Source organism: Protopterus annectens, chromosome 3.part1 (genome assembly GCF_019279795.1).
Source record: "Protopterus annectens isolate FY-2018-M chromosome 3.part1, PAN1.0, whole genome shotgun sequence".
NCBI classification, from domain to species: Eukaryota; Metazoa; Chordata; order Ceratodontiformes; family Protopteridae; genus Protopterus; species Protopterus annectens.
Window position 1 is genome coordinate 465,223,567 of NC_056732.1, and position 19,387 is coordinate 465,242,953.

The window sequence follows — 19,387 nt, forward strand, 5'->3', positions numbered from 1 at the left end:
TTGCAACACTTTTATGTGCCAATATTTAAATGTGTAACTGTCTTTTTTCTACTGTCTCTGTCAGGCTGCTTTTGGTATAGCCAAATGTTAGTCTGTTTGGAGCTTTCTAGCACTATTGCTCTACTTTTGTTAGACACATATACTTTTCTGAGTGCTTGGTGATTTACACCCCTTTTCCAGGTTAGATAGAGGTGTATATGTAATCTTATGCACTTGTCTTCCCACTCAGCACTGATAAGGTGGTCAGTCGAAAAGATCACATTCTTCCCATTGCCTCCACATACAAATCTTTAAGGTGAGGAAAAATCATTATTATAATACTATGTGTTAAATTGGGAGCTATAGCAACAAGATGAAATACCTTTCCAACATTTTGTATTTCTCCTTGAATAATGGAATAATGTTTTCTATGTTCTTTAATGCAAACTACTTCAAATGCTTTTTTTAGTAAAATAATTTGTTATATAGACAAAGTGACTTTATAAGCATGACCAAAGTACCTAAATCTAGTAGTCCCTGCAGCTCTCCATCTTCAATTAACACAGCACATTCAATTAGTTTTGCAATAGCACAATATCAGAAAAAATGACTCAACTATTCTTGTAGACAGCTTGTCTCATTCCACAGGTCAGTATCATTAGTAGCATGATACTTAGTGGCTATTTTTTTCACAGATACATCATTAGTACAGAGCTGCATATCTTTCAACTGTTCAGACTTCTGCAGAGTGTCCTGTCCCAAGTTTAGGATTATAATCTATCAATAATGCCAGACAATAGAGTTGCATACTTTCTATTGTTCAAAAAAATACATTTGATGCTAATCCTATTGTTTCAGTAACTTTTTAGAGTGGACTAGAGTAATATATGTCTATAATATGTCTCAGATTTTGCATTTTTGTACCCCCAATTATTTTGGCTTTGTCTAGACTTCTTGAGCAAAGAGATTAAGAGGTCTGCAGAGCCACAACCAGGGTGGGGTAAATAAGATAGCTGCCTAGGTTCATGCTGTAATAGTGTACTGCCAACAGTTGCTGATTGGGCACAGGTGTAGTACTGGGAGTCATTTATGAAGTTGTAGATGATATTGTATGATAAGTTTTACTAGAGATCTACATTTCTCAGTGTAGTTTCATTATATAACAAATTTATTAATCCGCTATTCGTCCGAAGACTTCATCAGAAACAAACAACCACATAATAATGCAGCCATATTTAAACCAAATTTGTGAAATAGTTAACCAATAGGAAAATACCAATGTTAACCCTTGATGCATCAAACAGAATAAATGACAGATTTTCTATACTTAAAAAAAAAATTTGATGTTTACAGCTTCACGGTTGTTTGTTTCTGATTAAGTCTTCGGATGGATAGCGGGTTAATATATTTAGTTTATGCTAAAAAGAATTGTGTCGAACACCTGTTTCCACCAGTGCACTTTTTCTATATGTCATTATTTAGTGACTTCAATCCTCAGTAATTTGCCAGAAAACAACAGGTTTTATGAGGAACAGACCAAAAATATGGGAAAATATGGACATTCTGCAAAATTCTGGACATTTGAGAGATATGCACTAAATAATGACTTACATTTAAGTTTCAGACTTCTTATCCTTCAAAAAATATATGCTAACATAAATCCTGTCATTATAGTAACTTTTTAATTTTATAAAAGAATGTTTAAAATCTATCTATATTTTTGGACATTTCCCCCATTATTTTAGGCTTGTCCAAATTTCTTGAGCTAGGAGGAAGAAAGGTATGGATAACCTCTTCATTTTTAGTGAAAACATGATAATGGACTTCCTGTTGCAGCCACTGCTCAATCTCTCTCTCTCTCTCTCTCTCTCTCTCATTCTCACTCTCAGTTCTGTTTTCATGAATGCAAGCACACATAAAGTCAGGCATGCAAACAGAAATACAAACACATACACACACAAACAGACTTTTTATGTTTTTTTTAATTATCTTTTTGTTTTAATTTTACACTTGCTAAACCGCAAAAGCGCTGTTTATTGTGTGTAAATAATGGCAGGGGTTGGTATTTTAATTGTCCCAGCTCCAAGATAGCTTAATATGTTGCAGTGAAGTTGCAGACCTGTTTTCTGGTTGGCACAACCTGTACATTATGACCCTGCTAGAGAACATTTGTTCTCCAATCAAAGTAGTGATATGCAGATCGCCCATTGACTAAGACTGTATATCCCTTGGTCTGGAAGATATATTTACAATAAGTTTGTTTGTGTCTTTCGGCTTTTCCTGGTTAGGGGTCGCCACAGTGGAACTCCGGTCCGCTAATGATTGGCATTAGATTTTTACATGCTGGCTTGCTGGGCCTAACGCACAACCTTCAACGAAGGAATGCCCATTCACGCATGTCGCCACACAGAAGACGCTGTAACTGAGAATCGAACGGGCAACGTCTAACTGTGAGGCAACATAGTTACAATAAGTACAGAGCTATAATCATGAGACTTTATATTTGTTTTCATCATCAGATCGAAACATAATGAAAGTTTTAAACTATGAAGAAAATAAGTGTAAGACGACGTATTCGATCAGACTAACAAGCCTATTTTGTGAAAGACAGGGGAAAGATAATGAATTCAGAGGTAGATAAAAATAAGTGGCAAAAGAAAGTACCAAAAAGTCAAACAAAAGAAACAGTATAAACAGCAAAACGAAAAGGAAAGAAAATTGGAAACCCCACCATTATAATGATAAATATAGAGAACTCCTGCACCAGCCACATGTTGATTAAGGTTTGACTCATGAATTGTTAAAAATAAGTTAAAACAAGAGATGAAGGGTCAATAGTGGCATTTCAAGATTAAAGAATATGTATACAATGGTTTACAAAGTCTAAAGAGAAAGTAAGAGATACAGACAAATGTAGGGTATGTAGCACAGATCTAGAAACAGCTGTACACCTTATTGCTTGTCATGATATACTCATGGCTGAGAACCAAGGAACAATAATGTAGCAAGGCTGTTACATTTGGGATTCTGCAAACACTATTACTTACAAATAGCTAATAAGCATTACAAACTTAAACCACAAAAATTATTGAAAATGAAGATGTTCTGGCCATGTGAGATCATCCATTGCCAACAGTAAATAAAACAGAAGCAAGAAAATCAGATACATAGTCCAAGGAAAAGGACAAAGGTAGCAATTCTCATTCAAATTGCTACAGATAGCAACTGTAATGTCCTACATGCTGATAAAAATAAAGTAATAAAATACCAGGATATGCAAGCAGAAACTAGAGCAACATACAAAAGACACCTAGATAGTTCCAACGGTAGTAGGAAGGAGTGGGCTAATTTAAAACAAAATTAAAGCACAGTTTAAAAATATATAGATAAAGGTAAATCCATGTAAACTTTAGAAAGAGCCAGTTCTGGATAAATCACAGGTGCTGCATGTTGATTGCTTGTGAAAAGGGAGATTTTTTTTGATGGCGAGACAAATTTATCAGAATGCAGATCTCCTGTTCTTCCTCCCAGCTCCAGCATAGTAGATCAGAATGGATGTCTCAGCCATTGCTTGGCAACAGTGTCTATAGGAATAAAAATGAAGGTTCTTTGGAACAGAAAAGATAGATCAAAATTCATAGGAACAGAAAAGACAAATCAAAACTCATAAACGCAAACAAGATGTTGGTACTTATAAATGCTCTCCACTTGACCAATCATCTGTTGTCCTCAGGATCTCTACAAGACAATACCACAGTGGTGTAGTACAAAAGCAAGAGTCTGGAACCAGATTGTACTCCTCTGTGCAGACTAGCCATGACAGCCTGGGCTATAGTTTTTCAGCACAATCTAATTATACAGGTATCTTACATATCATCAGAGCAAATCTGTGTTGCACTCAAGCTGAGTAAGACCAGGACAGACCCTGAAAAATGAAATTTGAATAAGGGGTGTCTTCCACAAATTAATCCAACTGTGATGAACACCTCATATAAATCTTTTTACCTCCACTCATAATAATTAGTTTGCAAAGTTTTGTACAAGGGCTAAATGCAAGAAGGGCTGGAAGACTGAGGCCTTTTTCTTTTCCTTGGATAGGAATGTTCTTGTATGTCTTTCTACCATTTCCACTAGCATCTAGGGTCATTCTAAAGATTCAGAAGGAATCTCCAATGATCATTGTGGGGAATTCCTTCTGTCCCAGGCAACAGCTGGAAATGGCCAGAAGGATTTTCCACAAGCTTCCTCACAGACAAGATTGACTCACACAAGACCAGGGATGTTTGATGTATCTTGACCACAAACATTTACAACTGACTAACTGGATGATATAATATTAATACATAGTGGACACTTTTTTCTAAAGGCATGCATCAGGTGTTAAAGGAGGCAAGAAAACAAGCTACTAGAAAGTCAAATATAAGTAAATGGAAAGGTTTTTTAGTTGATGACAAAAAAAGAATAAACACTCATTCAGGCCTATGTTTTCCCTGGTTCAGTACTGCTTGTGTAAGTTACTGTAATCTGACCTGTCTTAATCCTCAAGTCAAGATCAATTTGTCTGCCATTTCACCATGCCTGTCAATAGATCCCTCTCTTTCATTACAGTCACCTGTGAAACAATTTTTGAAAGGGTTATTGTATATAACGCCTCATAGAAAAGAGGTGGCTTCTCCTTAGGATCTTAATATTGTGTTAGAAAAACTAACTGCTACTCCATTTGAACCAGCTCATCAGTCTGATGTGGGGTTCCTTACATGGGAAATAGTGTTATCAACTGCTTTGATATCTTCCAGGGGAGTACCTGAGTTGCAAGCTTTTATCATGGGTCACTGTATTTCATTTTCAATAAGGTTTCTTTGAGAAGTAATCTTTCATTTATACCTAAAGTGGTATCTGAGTGTACCTTAAGCCAAGTTATCCATCACAATATAAACTTCAGAAAGAGACAGTTCTTTGCATATTGTATGTGCTGAGAGGAGAACTTTTAGAAACATTAAAGACTGAAGCAGTACTAATTTATGAAGTTTAATTGCACCCTGAGTTAGGAATGGGGTCCATTCCTGTCACAATATTAATCACACAACATTTGCAGAAATTAAAAAAGAAGAACCGTAAATTTAAAAGGTTGATGAGACAAGGGCCATTAAAAATGTTATTATTACAGTCTCTCTGCTTATATAGCCAATGCAATAGGAAGTGGTTGGTAACTAATGTGTATTCCCTCCCCAAGAGTTATTTTTTTAATATTTTGAGACCTCACATGATGGCTAGGAATTTATTCTGTACTACATAATATTTCTTCTTAGCATTGCTGAGTTTTTATGACTTATGTACAAAACATAATACTCAACTGTGTCAACTATTTATGATAGAGCTGCTCCAATTACAACATCTGAGGCATCAGTTAAGACAGTAAATAGCTTAAAAAACATCTGGGGTTAATAATATGGGTTCAGAACATAATACATATTTCTGTTTTCTAAATCCTTGTTCTGTTTTGTCTATCTACTTGACATTTAATGTGATCTTACATTTCATAAAGTCCATTATGAATCAAGCTTTGATAGCAAAGTTTAGGTTAAACTTTCTGTAGTAATTCGCTAATCTTAGGAAAACTTTGATTTGTCTCTTGGTAGTGGATATAGGCCAAGTAAGTATTGCTTCACTTTCTGTGTCTGTACCCTTATTATCCTTCTGCCTACTAGGTAGCCTGTGAATAGGTGTGCTGACATCCCTAAATCACACCATGCTGGGTTGGTTATTAGCCCGGCTATGTGTAATGAATTCAATATGGCTTGGACCTTCAGGACATGGCTTTCACAATCTTTGGAGATCACCATGTTGTCAAGTTAGGCCACAGCAATTCTAGAATGTGGTTTTAAGGACCATGCCCCTTACCCTGAGGAAATGTATTGGTTTGCCATGAAACACAAATGATAACTTTACAGAGAATGAGGCCATCAGTGGTGGAGAATGCTGTTTTTTCATTGACTTCATTGGCTAATAGGATTTGCCAATATTCATTTGTTGGATCCAAAATGGACATAAATCTTGACTTACCTAATCATTCAGCTTGATTAACCCCATGAGGCACTGGGTAAAAATCAAATTTGGAAATAGTTTTTAGAAATCATTTCAGCACTTTGTCATCCATCAAGCTTGACAACAAGTAATAAAGTTATTATATTCATTCTGTGATCCTTTTATAATCCATGCTTGATCATCTTCTATACCTCTTCCTTTATTACTTTGTTCATGGACTCTGATACCCTGTAATGCTTTAGATTAACTTTTTCAATGAGTTTTGGTATTCTGTTGGATTAAATTGGTCCTGCCAGATGCCTCTTGAAATATGTCTCTTTTTTAAGTACAAATTCCTTAGTTCCTTCTTTCTGGGACACTAACAAAGTCTCACCTATTTTGGCTTCAGACATTCTCGAGCAAACACTTCAAGGAATCCAAACACTTCCCCAACGACTGTAACCACAAAATGATTCCAAAAAGAAAAAATTGTGACAGGATCCAAACTTAATATAAAACCACTTATTTATTATAACTAATGAAACAAGTTGTTGAGCGCTTTCTTCTACAAATCGTAGATTTCATCAGAACAAACAGTATTCATTGTAACACACTTATATACTTTGATTTCCCACCCTTTATATCAATTATTCACTTAAACAATCCTATAAATATTTAAACAACCATAGATGTTTAAAAACATTTATTTAAAAAAAACTCAATAATATGTACTAAAAAACATAAAAAACTATGCTATATGACTGTACTAACTTCCCTAAAGTGCATACATATTCATTCTGTACCTGACAGGAATACCTAGTCAATCAACATATATACAAAAAAATAAGAATTATTATAAATATATACAATATGCATATGCGTATTAATACTCTCAGCACTTATAGACTATCAGAAAATATACTATATAATCCTTATTCAATGAGTATCTTGGGTGTTTTTGTTAACTGCATTATGAACTGTAACTAAATTCTAATAAGAGGTTTAGTGGGAATGTATTCATTAATACCAGGGGCACTACCAGCATTCAATCTTATCTGCCATTTGATTTCTCTTCCCCCCAATATTGCCTTAACATCCCCTCCCCTTGGATTACTCTTGATCACCTCCAGTATTGCAAACCTAAATAAGTCACATCCGGTACTTCCTTCTAGGTGTCTATATAATGCATTGTTCTTATCTTTCTTTTTATACAGTATAGGTGGTCATAAATCCTATTCCGCAACCTTCTGTCTGTTTTTCCTAAATAGAAACTGGAACATGCTGTGCATTTCCCCAAATATACTACGTTGTGTCTGACAATTCCCCTTGCAGAATGTTATTCTGCTTCCGATGTTATTGTCCAAAGATATCTGCACTCTTCCAATATATATGAACACTGATTACAGTGTCCACATTTTTTAGTACCTTCCTTACTAATATTGTTCTTTCCATATTTATTAGTAGTTCTAGCTTCTATCATTCTCTTAGTATTCATCCCAGTTTGGTAAACAAATGATGGTTTCTCCCCAATTTTACCACACAACATTTCATCACTTGTTAATATATTCCAATTTTTATCTATGATGTTATTTATTTCTCCTGCATACTGACTGTATTCTAAAATATAGGCCCTTTGAAAACTGTCAATTGTTCCACTTTTATTAGTGTTGTTCGGTAATATGATGTCACTACCCAAAAGAGGTAAGTATTTTTTCCCCCATTCACTTATAACATATTTTGAAATATCCTTTACTAAATATCCAGGGTATCCCCTCCCTTGAAATAATTCACCTATAAATTTAATTTCATTAATCATATCCTCCTTACGAGATGTCATTATAGCCGCCCTTATGCATTGCCCTTTCAGGATGCTTTTTTCTGTGTAGAAGGGTGGTTACTAGAGTATTCCAAATAGGAATTACAAAAAGTATCTTTCCTATAAATTCTAGACTGAAACATACTTCCATCGTTGAAAATATAAGTGTCCAAATAATTGATACCAGTCCTACTGAAATTATGTGTAAATTTCAAGTATGGACTACATCCATTGATATATTCTATAAATTGTTTCAAAAGTGCTTCTGTCCCTTTCTATAAAATGAACAAATCGTCCAGGAATCTGACATAATAAACTATATATTCCATCCAAGGGGTACGTATTATATATTCATTTTCCCAATCTAGTAAGACTAGATTGGCATAAATGGGGGCACATGCTGCCCCCATAGCTACTCCAGATATTTGTTTATAATATTCTCCTTCGAAATAAATATAGTTATTGTCCAGAACTATGTTTATAAATTCAGCTATAAGTTCAATTCTGTCCCATTCAAATTGGGAATATTTCTTTACACTATTGATAAATCTAGTGACACCATCACTACGAGGTATACAGGAGAATAGGTCTTTAATGTCGATGGTTATAAACATCATATTAGTATCCCATATGTCTTGTTTAAATCTCCCTAAAAAATCCCAGGAATCTTTGATTAAGTGTGGTACTTTTACGTAAATATGTTTTAACCATTGGTCTATAACCTTGCCAAAAGGAAAGGATTTACTTCTACTTCCAGATATTATGGGCCTGAATGGGGGATTGGATACATTTTTATGTATTTTTGGTATACCTATGATGGTGGCCAAAATGGAATGATCCACTTTCAAAAATCTATAAAGTTCTACTTCAATACGTTCATCTAGTAGGAATTCTTCCAAATACAGATCTATTCTTCTGTGCTCAATGTTAATTTGGTTCAGAGAAGATACCTCATATTGTTCAGATACATTCAGAATCTCGAATATTTTCTGATTATATTTTTCATTGTCAAACCACACTACTCCTCCACCCTTATCGGGTGTCATAATTCTGATATTATTAAAATCACAGAGGTTGCATAAAACTCTATATTCCTCCTGACTTCAATTACTGTTTATTTTATGGTTTTGTACCTTATTGTGTAACCCATATATCTGTTTAGTTACTACCTTTTCAAATGCAGTTAACGTGTTGTGCATAGGTGGTGTGAAGTTACTTTTTTTCTTTAAACTTCCGTTACTTGTATCACCATGTATAGCATTCTGAAAAAATACCCCCAAATTCAATTTCCTTAAATAAAACTTAAATTCAACTAAAATATCTACTACATTGAATTTTTTCCTAGGTATGAATTTCATTCCCTTGGAAAATATCTTAAAATGTTCAATATGTACTGGGTACTGTGTGTAGTTATATATTTTATAATCTCCTAAACTGTGAATAACCCCATCAACTTTTATAATTTCCTCAGCACTGTCAAGTTGTTTCATTTCATATATGGTTTGTTGTTGTAATAATGACTCCCCCCTTCCCCCTGTTTCCACTGTTGGTTTCCCTGATTGGTGTTCCCCCTCCAATGGTCTCACTTTTCCAAAAAATCATCACTGTGTAACCTTTCCCTTCTATATTCAGAACCATAATCATCATTCATTGGTTCCCTTCCACTCATACCTTTGTCATTTCTGTAATGATTAATATTATTCCATTTATAGGCAGTATGACTTTCATATTGCCTCAAATCTCTTAGGTAGTTTTTACATTTCCTATCAAACATTTTTTTGCAACTACTTTCCGCATACTGAAACTGCTTAGCATGTAGATTCTCCCATTGCGGGTACAATAAATCATTAGTTATGGAAATATTCAATTCCTCCACTTCCTTCAATACCAAACTAAGCTTACTGTCATTACAAGCTATTATAAACTCCATGAACTGTTTACCAAAGTTATCAAACATTTGGTTACAAATCTGTATATTTGTTTCATTAAGTTCAACACCCATGGGTTGCTTGAAAAAATGCAAACCCATTGGAATAATACCACCGTCAATACATTTTCGTAAATATAAATTGTCCATTTGTAATGCCTTAATTACATTCAATTTTTTACCAAAACTGTATATGATATCCTTTAGTGTACCATGCTTCTCATAACTTCCATTCATATTTTCTCTATTATGGCTGATATTCTTGAAATCATAAGGCAGTTTCAAAAAATCGTCTAAATCATTCACATTATTACTAGATTTTGAGTTACCATAGTCCGGAAACTTGTACCGAGCATTGCCACTGTTGCCGTGGTCTATAACCACTTTCAAACCCACTTGAGTAGCATATGTCCTCGTGGTTGGTAGGCATTTCGGTTTAGCCCCCAAGATTAAATAAACTTCCTCCAAAACATTGCCAAAATCTGTAGATTTACTATTCGGATTGTCACTTAGATTTAGGGCTCCGTTCCCATTAGAGGCTGCGTTTACTACAGTTTCTTTTTCCTCCATACTACGCTGGCTTCAAACATGTGAGAATCTTGACTTCTATCTCTTACCAGGTCTTTAGAACATTCTATTTGAAATAAATGTTCTGATTTCCATCTTTACACTTTGCTACACATTATGTTTTAGTTCATCACCCTTTTCTATGACTTTAAAAAATTGTTGCCACTTTGTTTTTGCTCCCAGCAGGGGGCACAAAGACAAGAACTTTATCCCCTACTTGAACTCTTTAAGATGAGCATTTTCATTACATGTCCTGAGGTTTTTATTTTTTTTTTTTTGGCTTTGCATGCTGTTTCCATGTGCTTCTTTAGTTTTAAAAAGTATTCTATCATACTTTTAAAGATAAAAATTTCCTCTTCCCATGTTTCTTTTACTATAATTGACAAGCCTCTGGGTGCGTGGTATACAACAGCTTGAATGGAGTGAATCCAATTGAGGCTTGTGGTGGGCATTTCAGTTCAGGATAATTTCCCTTACAGACTTCAACAAATCACAATTCTGTTCACCTTGTATTCATTTTGATAGAGAAGTCATCTATGTCAACCCTACGATATAGCTGGTCTAGTTTTTCCTATATTTTTCTGCTATACATTCACTCAAAATGAACCTCAAGGTTTTGTTATAATGTTCAGCTAGCCAATATATCTGACAGTGGACTCCAAACAGTCTCAGATGTTTCACCTTACAGAACTGTCAAAGATCATGTATTAACTTTAGACAGAGATGCCCCAGTTTGGAAGGCTTTCTCAGTTTATTCATTCCTACAAAAGAAAAGTAGTACTAGTTCATTTGCTACAGATTTGGCATTCCTTTTGTAAGAGCACTTCTCTGGGAAATTTGTTTGCATAGTCAATGAGCATAAGTATATACTTATGACCCTTGCTAGATTTAGAAGTGGGCCTGTGATGTACATTGTTATTTGACCAAAGAGGATGTCTAATATAAACAGAGGTATCAAATTATTCTTAAGATCTTAATTATGTGCCATCTTTTGACATTTTAGACAGATGGCACAAACATTTTCTACTTGCTTTATAATATTGGGCTATGATCATTTAGCTAGTATGCTAGCCTGTGCATTGTTCATCCCTAGATGTCCCCACAGAATGTAGCTATGTGCCAGTTGCATCACATGTATTCTAAACAATGTTGGCAATAACAATTGATTTATTATTTTTGCCCATTCTTTGCTCACCTTGCATCACAAATTATGTATTTCCAAGTAACAATATGAAATGAGGCTGTTCTGAACAATTGTTTTCCATTCTACATAAGCTATATTCTCTCTAGTTTTGTTAAGGGTACAGTCCTCCCACTGTGCTTGCTTAACATTATTGTGGCTTTTCAGGGAATCTGTGAGGTTGTTGTTTCTTTCATTAGAGTCCTGATATGAAGGGAATCCTCTTCTAACACAAAGTCAATTACAGCTGCCTTGCTTTCATCTATTCTGTTTTATCTTAAAGGTGACCTTTTAAAGGTAACCTTTTTTGAGGTGATGACTTTTTCTTTATTAACTTCACTGTTATTCCATTTTGTAGTATTAAGACATTCCCCAGGATTTACTAATCTTCCGTGTAAGACTAGATTAGTCTTACATGGAAGCGCCAGTTTAAGAGTATGACGGCAGCTCGCCATACATATTAATGAGGGTGCGCTGCCTCAACTATAAAGCTTACATGGAGCGTGGATGAGTGTAGGGGGCATTTCGGAATGCTGAGCAGTTCAAAAATCCACGCCCCTGCAATGCATAAACGCCGCAATGTCAAGTTACATGAGCGAGTCTGCCCACATGTGCACAACGTAACACTACACTCTCCCATATGTTAAACAACTGACAAAATTAAAAATAGAAAGATTTTTTAATTTTTTTTTTATTTCATCCAAAATAGCTGCCCGTATTTGTGCGGGTTTGACGATTGCTTAGCTACAGTTAGCAGCTTAGACACCAGAAGAGGATAATAAAAAAAAATGTATGCAAATTACGCAAGATAGTATAGTGGTTAGAGCCTTCGCACAAAGAAGAGGTATTCCCGGTTCAAGTCCCACTACTGCACGTTCCATTTTCTGTTGGAAATCTGTATACAAAAATATTTCCTGACATTTTGTATGTATAAGTTTTGTAAAAAGCATTGAAAAGTTAAATGTAGTAGTGAATGAATTTTATATATATATATATATATATATATATATATATATATATATATATATATATATATATATATATATATATGAAGGTGAAATGGTTATGCATTCTGAGGCATGAGTGCCCTATTTTAAGCAATATAAAGTACTGCTAAGCACATTTTACCAGTATTGAGCATATTTAAATGCAATTGCTCGTAGCTGCACACCACGTTAACCAGCGCAATGTCTTTGCGCAGAGCTGCGTACTGTGCTAACAAGTGCAATCATAACATATTTGCGCATAGCTGCGCACAGCACTAACCAGCGCAATGTCGGGCATCGGCGATTAACTTTGAGCAACAGTGGGCAAAATCGGGCAAAGTTGAGCAAAGTCGGTTAAACATGGCCACACCTCCTTTACTGTACCTTAACCAGTCAGGTCTGCCAGTAGGAAAAAAAAAAGCGGTGACAGGGCTCGAACTCAGGATATTGAGCACTATAATCACAGTACTTAACCACTAAGCCATGACAGCATTTTATAAACATGCACTTTCAACAGACACATATCTATCAAAGGAATTTTAAACATTGTCAACATCAGCTAAGCAGGTGTGCCTACAACTGAGTTTTTTCAAAACTGGGCAATCACAAATAAGTGCGGGAAATGAGGCATATTTAAGCTCCACAGGCGGGAATACCTGCTATAACTGGTTGCAGCTTCCTTCTGCAGTCAGCATGGCCGGTGTTGGAGAAGGCACTTGATTTCGAGCACAATGCTGGGGCATTGAAGAGTCCAAAGTAATGGTTTGGCTCCTTGTCCACAATCATGAGGAAAGACTCCTGCAGGACCAGTACCAGGGTACCCAATATAAAATGGAGGCCTGGAACAGTCTTGCTCGTGATCTCGCCAGTGCCACTGGTGTTCCTCGGACTGGTGAGCAGGTCAGGCACCATTATTCTGACCTGAAGCGACATAGGGAGGATCAACTGGACCAGTGGATCCAGGAATCCCGTGCGATGCCTAATGCCCCAGTACTGAGTAAGTAGCCATTATATTAAGTAGTTAAGAATTGCTATGCATGTCTATACTATGGATAGGTATGTCTCAATATCACTGCATTTACTTCACAGCTGCAGGTGTCTGGGCTATGAATCAGCAAGCCCATGAAGATAGGCTGCAAAGGCTGTGTCATCAGGCAGGTTAGTAATTATTCTGCATGTACTGTTATATAAAATAAATGAGAGAGCCTTCAAAAAGTATTTTAACCCAATAAATAAAGGTGTAATAATCCTTTAATAAATGTATAATTCCTGGAGTGCGTCTGTGTCATTTTATTTTATATGTTGTTGTACTGTTGCATTCTACAAATAGTAGTGTTGTATTAAGCAGTGTCAACCCACACTTGGGTAGGCCCATATAACGTGGATGAGGGGAGTGCCAGTAGCTTTTATGCATATTTACAGCACTCAACTGTTGGTTCATGCCCAGCATGTACAAGTTAATCTGGCACATGAGTAGCTTGGTATTGTGTTCCCCAGAAATGTCAGTGCGCTGACAGAAACGTAGGGAGCTGTTAACACATAAGTGATACTTTCACCTGAACATATCTAGATAATAATTATATGAAAGTAGATACAGCTCATGTATATAATGATCTAGCAAAATCCAATTGCACAATATAAGGACATTGGGTAGTGTAATAATAGATGTAAGGGAATTTATAACTGCAGTTAATAGGAATGTAGTGAAAACTAGAAGGATATATAAGTTGTTAACTGAGCTATCTTTTTCCACCCTACTGTATGTGCATAAAAAATGCAATTCCACACCTCAGTCGGTATGTCTAATCTCAAAACATTTGTTGGGACATATGTCCTATCGGTTTATAAATATTTGCATTTATTTCTATGCATATGCCCTATTAAAATACCACAATATTGGTGGCCTGTTGCCATCAATTCAACCTGCATGCTGTTGTAATGTCCACTATTGTTCTATATATGCATGTGTTATGCTTGCTTTTCAACTGTTGAAAATCTGGTGTGTTGGGTTAATGGAAATACGTCTGCATGCTGTTATAACTAATTGGGAATGCTGTTGATTGTTACTAACCCATATTTTTATTAAACTCTCCAAAACATAGTTCGTATGGGAAGGCCGGTTCCAGCTGACCCACCTGTCCCACCTCAGCTGGCCATGGCACCTGGCAACAGCCGATCCGGTGCCCAGCCTGGGACCTCCTCCTCTTCCATCGGCCTTGTGCCACCTTTGGGTGGAAGCACTGCAAGGGATGGGGCTCGGCCCCCCGTGCAACCATGGGCAGATGAGGGCCACCTATCACCCTTCGAACGGTCCGGGCTGTGGTGCATAGAAAGATTGAACGTTCTGTTGCAGAACCTCTACACCAGCTTGAGGCTCGAGTGGTGCAGCTACTGAGTCAGCCTGCCCCTCCTACGCAGCCCCAGCACAGCCACCCTCTGGGCCATGAAGGTGCAGTGTTGACTGCCCATGGGTGGGGACCTCAGTCCCACTGTTTCCATCTGGGGGCTCATGGGCTTGCGATTTCCAAACATCCCTTCCCGTCAAAGGTGTTCACCCACCACATGTGTCATATACCACCCCTGTATGCATCTTGTTTGTCTTGTCTGTTTACCTCCCCAACCTACCTCCCCAAATATACCTACTTCCCCTACCCCACATTCCACTCTCACCTGAAAAAAAAAACGGCAATCTGCTCCCCAAAAAAAATTACACCCCATACATAGCTGACCATTTTGCACACATGTACACTGGACACATGAAATGTTATTTAATTGGCATTACAACATACTTTGTTGCCCTCACCCCTCTCTCAGGGGTTGAAGGTTTCATGTCTACCTCCAAATTTATTGCATATGCACAGCTGTTGCTGTTGAAGAAATGGGCAGCTATGGACCTTCTCTACACCCATCCTGCACATCCCGAGCTATTTTCCATACTGTGTTTCCCTCTTTGTGCCCCTTTTTCACCACTTTCCTATCACCCCATTTTTCTTTTCTTTCAAAGAAATGAGCGCGGGGGTTAGCGGGAGTAAGCACTATTAAGCAGAAGTTAGCGAGTTTGCGCGAGTTTGTGCTTGGCTAAGCAATGCGCAGCAATGCGCAAACCCATGCAATCCCGCTTACAACTGCTTAAAAGTGCCTTAGTCACTCTGTATGTAAGGGCCCTTGTTCTGCTCAGGAGCAAAATGAAACACCTCTGTCAGTCTCGAACCCTGGACCTTGCACACACTACACAACATGAAGTATTACTAAGCCACAGTAGATATTTATCAAGTTGGTGCTTAAATAAATATATCATGCATCAGAATGAGTGAATGTAAAGGAAAAATAGGAATACCATACCACACAACTTGTTCTGTGGATGTTGACCAACAGTTGTTGTGGGATTATATTACATGACTGTAATAAGAGAAACAGCCATTCTAGCAGGAAATAATGTTACACCATCACTTTACAACCCCACACAGTATCACAGCAGGGCAAACACTGGCATATCTGTTTAGGGCAGAGGCCATACCCCCAACTAATTTTCAGGGATGTCCCTGATTTTGAAACAAATTTTAGCTCTGTCCCTCTGAATCCCTCCGAAAACTACTGACTTTGGCCAGAAAGGTGGTGAATTACACTTAATGAATAATGACAATAATTAAGAGTTAGACACTTCTTTTATTTCAGAAAAGGTGTATTAATTCATATGCTCTGATTCTCTCAATGTCTCAACTTAATGGTATTAATATTTTAAAGGTGTCCCTGACTGTCCCTGACTTTTTCTTTACTTTTCCCTGAGTCTGTTCAAATATGTACCTGAGGGGTTGAAAGGTCTGGCAGAGGCAGAAACACAGAGGCATATCAGCCTTTCTGCTGTTATACACTGTGCAAATAGCTTTGGAAGGAGTTTTGGAAGCATACCCTTATGTAGGAATACAACACTGAAATACAAATGGATATAGCCATGTACTGGTAGTACCAAATGTAAGAATGCCATTGCTCTATTGCTGAAACGACCTGTGTGGTGCACAGACTAAAAATAACAGGCTATTCTCTGGCTATCATGTGGATAGGTCCACAGTTGGGAGTTACACAGACAGACTACTTGCCTTGCTAAACTAACATATACACAGCAACCCTGTAAGTCCAGCAAGATAAAATCCACACAATAGTATTTACGCTCTCTGTACTTCTGCAACCCTACCCAAATATAGAATATACCTGTGTGTGCAGGGTCTACCAAGGATGTAGGCAAGCATACTCACAGTACTTACATGTGTCCAGTTTTTCTGAGCAGCTTGTGCTAATGTCAACACTAAAAAGCACAAACTGTTTAGAACTGAGTAAATGAATATTCACAGTATAGCAGTTCACAAACAATTCTTGTGCCAAAGGAATATGTTTCAATAACTAGCTTTGTATGGCAGTTAATTGTAACAGTTGAAAAGAAAGTACATCTTTCCATGTATCTTGGGGTAGCATTTTGAGGGGTGAGTACACTTCTACACTGGCAAGTGGGTACTGGAAGCAGCAACATTAGGTCTGAGTACAAAATGTAAATCTCTAGCTACACCCCTGGCTTCTGATATAAGAACTATACCAACCTTCTGTCTTAAACAATGATGTCCACAGCAAACAAGGAGAATCTCCATCTTGGAAAGCTGAAAGGGCCATGCCTACATGAGTTAGCAATTTATAGTATTGGGTTGCTATGACAGTGATTACTGCAATTACTACACAGCAGGCTGCATGCAGTTAGCAAATGGTGGCCACTAATTGGTGCAGAGACCATCACATCCTCATCTGCAAATTCCTACAAAAGCAGGCTGCAATCTTTGCCAACAAACTCAATCACTCTATTGCAGAGACTGACAGAGAGAGACAGAGAGAGAGAGTGAGAGACAGAGAAAAGGAAAAAGAAAAAGAAATATTACCAAATTATACAAAGGAAATGTATGTGTGACACATATGTATTTACTGACATGTAGTAGATGTTATTGAAGAATAGTCTACATAATGTGAACCATTCATATGTGGCAGCAGTACTTCTTTATGCACAGATGTTCTGCTTAACTACTGCTATGGACAATACTGTGTGTACCTGTGGCCAGTGGGACATACCTGTGAAATGTGTAGCTCAGCATTAAATGTCAAAGATCTGATCCATGTTATCTGTGTTCTGTACAGTAGTGTGGCCAATGGCTGTTGGGGGGATTAGCACTGACATTATATAAACATGCATGATAGTTATATTAAAGTGTAGCTTAGCACTGGCAACTGCTGTAGCAGTCTAGTATGCTTATCTAGCATCTGTTGCCATATATACCCCCCTAATGTTACTGTGTGTTTATATGTGACACCTGTTTGTGTTTCAGCAAGGCCCAACAGTTCAGCTGTGAGGTCCAGGGACTTATAACAGTGTGGACCTTGTGTGTGTATGCCACACACATATGGAGAAATATATATGTCATATATATTCACATCTGTATATGTGCATAGAGCAGGGGACATATTGCAGCTGTTTGTGAAGGGGGGAGATATATATGTTGTCGAAGGTTAGTATGCACATATTTATATGTAGGTTTTAGTGTGTGACAAACAAGACAGCATACAGTGAAGGTATATGACATGTGGTGGTTAAACACTGTGGGTGGTTTGTTCAGTTTGCAATGTTGAAGCCAGTAAGGCCTGATAAATGCTACCTGGGCTGTGAACACCTTCAATGCATTTATCCCAAGACTGTGCGATTTTATTACATTACTGTACACCTTACATCCTTTGTATAATTGTTATTCTCACTATGAAAGGTGAAATGTATATGTGCCTACATATATATGTATATGTAGACCAATGGATGTGGATATGTATATATATATATATATATATATATATATAAAACACCTACATCTACTTGTTGCAATAGATTCTCTGTACTTTTGCCTGACTGTGATGGTCAATATATTTGTGAATACGTCAAAGATATGTATCTGTGGGATAGATTAGTGGGAAGCTGTTTATGTCATGGTATTATGGGTCCTTGCTTTGATCCTAGCAAAAGCTGTGTATTCTATTGCTAGGCAGAACAAGTGCTATTGCATACAGTGTGATTAAGTCCCTTGCTTTTAACTAGGGTGTGTCATTGGAGGCTAAAGCACTACATCTATGATTATTGATTGGTACCAATGTTGAATGCAAATCCTGTGTGTACTGTAGTACTACTTGAAGCTCTGGGCCTGTACAACAAAGTATGGTGTATGTCTACATTGCTTGCATCCACTGTTTTGTGTGTCCCAGTATTCATCACAGATTACATTTCTCAAGATTAAGGTTGTGTAAGTACTGACACACAGTACTGTATAGTACACACTGAAAGCTTATCTGGGTTGTCATACCTTTGTGTCCTGTAATTATATCTGATGTGTGTATGAGTATGTCTGTAACATGTCCTTTGACATATGTGTGGTAAAACATATAACTGCATATCTAGCAACATTCATAGTGTACTACAGCAGTCTGTGACCTATATTCCCAATTGTGCACATATTTTGGCCACGGGTTTGCCATTAACAAGTCGTGTGGTATAATAGTAATACATTTACTGAACCTTACACTGATTGTGATGGATGATATATTTCTTTACACATCAGCTTGATGTATATCTGCTGTGGTTAGGTGGTGCACTGTGTTGCATACAGTGTGCCAGGTACTCTTGTATAGTCTTATGTAGTGATTTTATTTTGTTGCTGTGCAGAACATGGTTCATTAGATAGAGAGTGAGCAAGACACTTTCAAGCAGTTGTGGGGTGAGTAGTGATAAGTGGCAGTTGCAGTGTTTCACTCTCGGTTAGCTAATAGGTTGCTATATATGGCAGTTCAGTGATATCTGTACTGTATGTTAAATGTGCCATATGACTTGCTCA